At 36.7% G+C, this 4,802-nt stretch overlaps 1 long non-coding RNA gene across 1 annotated transcript; it reads left to right on the top strand.

Moving 5' to 3' along the window:
* The first annotated feature begins 1,072 nt into the window (after positions 1–1,072).
* LOC133741297 (uncharacterized) lies at positions 1,073–4,040 on the top strand. The gene is made up of 4 exons (XR_009861792.1): positions 1,073–1,486; positions 2,327–2,396; positions 3,154–3,232; positions 3,725–4,040. It is a non-coding gene; the product is annotated as an uncharacterized LOC133741297 (long non-coding RNA).
* Positions 4,041–4,802: the final 762 nt, after the last annotated feature.

Genomic DNA, 4,802 nt, shown 5'->3' with positions numbered 1-4,802 from the left:
TAGGACTGGAGTGTGACTACCGGTAAGAGAAGGAGAGGGGTTGCTCTAGAGAGGCTTGCATAATCTTAGAGATTGTTGTTGATGAATTGTGTCTTGTTTCATTGTAACCTCTATTTATAGGCTACCATGCCAAAGTGGTTGGCCTTAAACAAATGATAGTGGAGCACTAATTGGAGATAGAAAATGATGTGTTTTGGAGTGATTTTGAGTCACTTTCGGCTCCTTTATTCTTTCAATTATATCTCCATCAATAATTCAGAATGGGCCTTCGACTTCTTCATATGAAATGATCCACCATGAGTGTAGATCATTCTGTCCAAATTTCAGAGCTTAATTCCATGTGGTTGGGCCGGAAACGCTACTGGACTCCTTACAGGTCCAGTTTTCCAGTTTTGCTTCTGCAGAAAATTGGACTGATTGTTTGAAGGCTTTCCACTCGAAACTAGCTCTGGAACTCTTCATAAGAAATGATCCTTGTGATGTCTAGAATTAATCTGGAATGTTTTAGCTCATTTTGGATTTCGTTTGGTTAGTCTGCCGCCCCTCCTTCCTTGTTTAGCTCGGTTTCTTCTAGCCGAAGTAGGAAAATGTGCTAAAGTTGACTTTTCATTTCCATGCTTCCATCATTTCCTTTTCTTGCAGCTCGCATAATCTTCCATAGTAGGCTTTATTTAGCCTCTAAATAATATATTTCGAATTTGTCGACAATATATAGCTTGAGCCACTGACATTGACTCAATTTCTCCAAGACACGCCTTGTGAGGCCAAAATGCTCATTTTGGGTCCAAACACAAGCTTCACTTCTTATCGCGCTGCAAGGACCACCAGCTGAATGAAGACAAACTGTATCTGTCCTTGTAAAGGAGTCACTCCTTTAAATATGTGACACAAACCCATTCCTTCCTTGTTAAGGAAACCCTCCTACTTTAGGAATCACTCCTACTTTAAATATGTGTAACCTTGTAAAGGAATCACTCCTACTTTTTTGGTGTAAAGGAATGACTCCTACTTTAATTATGTGAAACAAACCCATTCCTGGGCATGAGTTTGTTTTAAAGGAAATGATGGAAAAGGTCACATTAGAGAGTGAAATGATAAAAATGTCACCTAGTTTCCCACTTGATAAAAAGGTCCATAATGAATTGTTAATAATATTAATTTAGTCCTTATGAATAATGAGGTGATGTTAAAAAAAGTCAGTTTTTAATTTTTCTGATTCCCATTCTACCCTTAAAGCCTAATACACGTTTATAACTTTAATACACTAAACCCCAACCTCTATACCTCCGATGTCGTCCAAAACCTACGCCTCTAATGTCCTCCAAGTCTCCTTCCAAATCGAACAGCTGCCGATCACCGCAGCTCTCTCCAAGTTCTTCTTCTACGTCCTCTCTCAGAGCCTCGTCGTCGAGTTGATGTCGCGGACTTCGAGGTTCCGAAACGGCGTAGTTTCGATTACGGAAGCAGTGCGGTTTGGGTTTCGAAGGTAATTTGCTGTATCAGAGTAGAGATTTGGCTTATCGAATTAGAAATTGGGCGATTGTTCATAGCGACTTTGATTTTGGAATTGAGTTTTGGATGAAACGATTATAGGATTGTTTAAGTTATTTTCGTTAATTCTGGATTTGATCCAGAACCAGAATTATCAAACTCGTGATTTCGATCAAGAACTATCATGATTTCTCAAGTATAAATTGTAGGTTTATCTATCCACGGTTTTTATTTGTGTTTAATTTTGATGGTGAATTTGATAGAAGTTTAGGAATTATGAACCATGTTAGTTTTTCTTTTCTTTAATTGATGTGCTTTCATAGAAATTGTTGTTATTCTTTTGATGGATATAAATTCTGTTGAAATTAGACGATAGATATAGTATTCCTTGATTATTTTGATTTAGTTGCTACTGGACGTTGGAAAAGAATTGGTCTGAGATACAATCAAAACAATATTGGAATGTAGAAAGTAGGGAGAATTGAATTTGAGGAAAGATGCAATAGGTATTGTAATCCTTTGTTTTTCATTTTTGTTTTTCATGTTTCTTATCGACTCTGCATTCAGTTCTGCAAAAAAAACAAGGTAGTTCTACTCATCTTTGATATCAAATTAGTGCATTCGGTATTCTTTAATAAAGGCTTTAAGTTTCTTCTGTTTCTTAGCTATATGTATAAAGCATCTTATACTATAATGAAAGTAGTTGGCTAATATTTATAATGGAAGCAAGTATATATTAATCAAATGGTTCTGGAGAAGAGTGTTCAGGATTGTCAATTTGGAAAAGAAACCAGTCTTTATGTATTTGATATGAATAATTCATCTTTGTCTTCAGAATTCAATGAAGCTGGAAGACTGGAGTGAAGCTCTAACATATTGCAGATTGACCATTGCTGTGTATCACAGTAAGTTTTTTTTTGTTTTTTTTTTTATATAGAATATTAAAATTCTTATAGTGAGGCTGAAAATGAAAAATATGTCCAATGTCTAGTTTAGTGTACGCCAAAGTTCTGTCTTCTTCAAGTTGATGCCTTCATGGTATAAGTGATATTGCATTTAGTTTTTTTTTTTTTTGGTTAATATATTGCATTTTAGTTTAAAGGTCAAATTAGTGATGTTGGTTCTTGTTGCTTCAATTGGCATCCGAAGAAACGAAACAGAAATAAATCAGTTTTGCTAAAAGAAATGTATATTTCGAATTGACCAGTGGAGATTTATGCGCTGCTTGCATATACAGTTGCATTGCTAGATAAGGGGTTGATTAATGAAACTTGCAACGGCTGGACTTGTGTTGTTAAATTCTTTGCAACAGTAGTTGTGCACTTGCCTTTGATGGAAGGTTTAGTTGATGGAAGTATGTTACGTGAAATTGTAAAATTTGGAAATGTCGTCTCTCATTGTAATATCTCTTTGGTAAGCCTCATTGTGGAATAGTAAAGGTTGGGCATGCCCAGCTGTGTTTACTATATTATGCTTCAATTCGGGGAAACAACAGTTTCCTTGTATTTGAAGGTTTAGTTGTTCAACACTAGCCTCGAGTTATTGAATGAATGCCTATGCACATTCATCCTGCTATATGCATTTTTTCAATTAGGTCAGTTCATTATATTGGAGTGGAAAGCTCCATTTATCAATTACGAGCCTATGAATTGTGTTGTGCAGACACAAATGTGCTGCAAAGAACATGGCCTATTGTGGAATCAGCCTTAGAAGAGTATGGCCTTCATGCACTCTGGATCTGGTAAATGTCATGTGAATACTATTCTGCAAATTTCAGTATATTAATTGTTAATCATTGTTAAATTTTCCCTCAATTGAGATGCACATTTTGCACTGAGCTTTTTGGATTAGTTTTCTGCAGGAGTACCTTGTCCGATATTTTGAGCTAGCTACAGTCGTGCTAGTTTGTTACTTAGCTGTAGTACCCCATATATGTATTAGCTTTAATTTCAAGTAGCTTCTGTAGTCTTGTCACTTATTAGTGTGATGGTTCAGACTCCTAGCTACATTTTCTTGACAAGTTTATCTCTACTCTTTACTGAAGGAAATTGTCCCATTACTTGGTTTTTGAGAAAACTCATCATTTCTTATTCCACCATGTAGTACACATGTATTGCTAAAATTTGCTTTGGTGAATTCAAGTGTTATATGCTATGGTCTTTGTTTGTGTTTGTGGTTAAAATTGATGATTTCCGTGGCTTTGGATAGTGATGAGACAATTGTTCATGTTTAGAGAAACCAAGACGTCCTTATGAGAAGGAACATGTGGATGTTGAGCTAAAGCTTGTTAGAGAATATGGGTTTCGGTGCAAGAGGGAGTTGTGGAGGGTCTAGTATATGCTTTGACCCGCATCCTTAATGCTGCTATGGAACTTCTTACCCTGGACAAGAAAAACTCTCGCCGTATCTTCAGACCCAGTTGTGGTTATATTTTATTTTGTTCAATGTGCTTATGGGAGGTTGTTCTAATTGGAAAAAGTGTTGTGGTTGTACTTTGACTAAAATCACTTGAAATCTTCCTGGAATCACAATAAAATCTTCTTACTAATGTTTTGAGCATACAGTTTTGTCTTACGCTAGAATTCATTGTCCAAAAAATACTTGTGAAGTTCAATTTCAAATGTGCAACACATGTCACTGATCAAGTCACTGACCATGTCACTGTCAATCCCTGACCAAGTAACTGTTAACTTCAAGTCACCAGCAAAGTCACGGATCACGTCACTATCAATCCCTCACCACATCACTGTTAACCTCAAGTCACTAGAAAAGTCACTGACTACGTTACTATTAACCTCAAGTCACTGGCCATGTCACAATCATGAACATGTCATTGTCGATGACTTGAGATAAACGATAACTTGGCCAGTAACATAGCCTGTGACATGGTCAGCAACTTTGTCAGGAATTGACATGTACTGACCATGTCACTAACCAAGTAACTGTCAGTAGCCAAGTCACTGTTAATCACATGTCACTAACTAAGTAACTGACCATGTCACTGTCAGTAGCCAAGTCACAAGTTAATCACATGTCACTAACTAAGTAACTGACCATGTCACTAACCAAGTAACTGTCAGTAGCCAAGTCATTGTTAATCACATGTCACTAACTAAGTAACTGACCATGTCACTAACCAAGTAACTGTCAGTAGCCAAGTCACTGTTAATCACATGTCACTAACTAAGTAACTGACCATGTCACTAACCAAGTAACTGTCAGTAGCCAAGTCACAAGTTAATCACATGTCACTAACTAAGTAACTGACCATGTCACTAACCAAGTAACTGTCAGTAGCCAAGTCACTGTTA

Source organism: Rosa rugosa, chromosome 3 (assembly GCF_958449725.1).
Source record: "Rosa rugosa chromosome 3, drRosRugo1.1, whole genome shotgun sequence".
Taxonomy (NCBI): Eukaryota; Viridiplantae; Streptophyta; class Magnoliopsida; order Rosales; family Rosaceae; genus Rosa; species Rosa rugosa.
The sequence above is the reverse complement of the archived record's forward strand: the minus strand, read 5'-3'. Positions and strand labels throughout refer to the sequence as shown.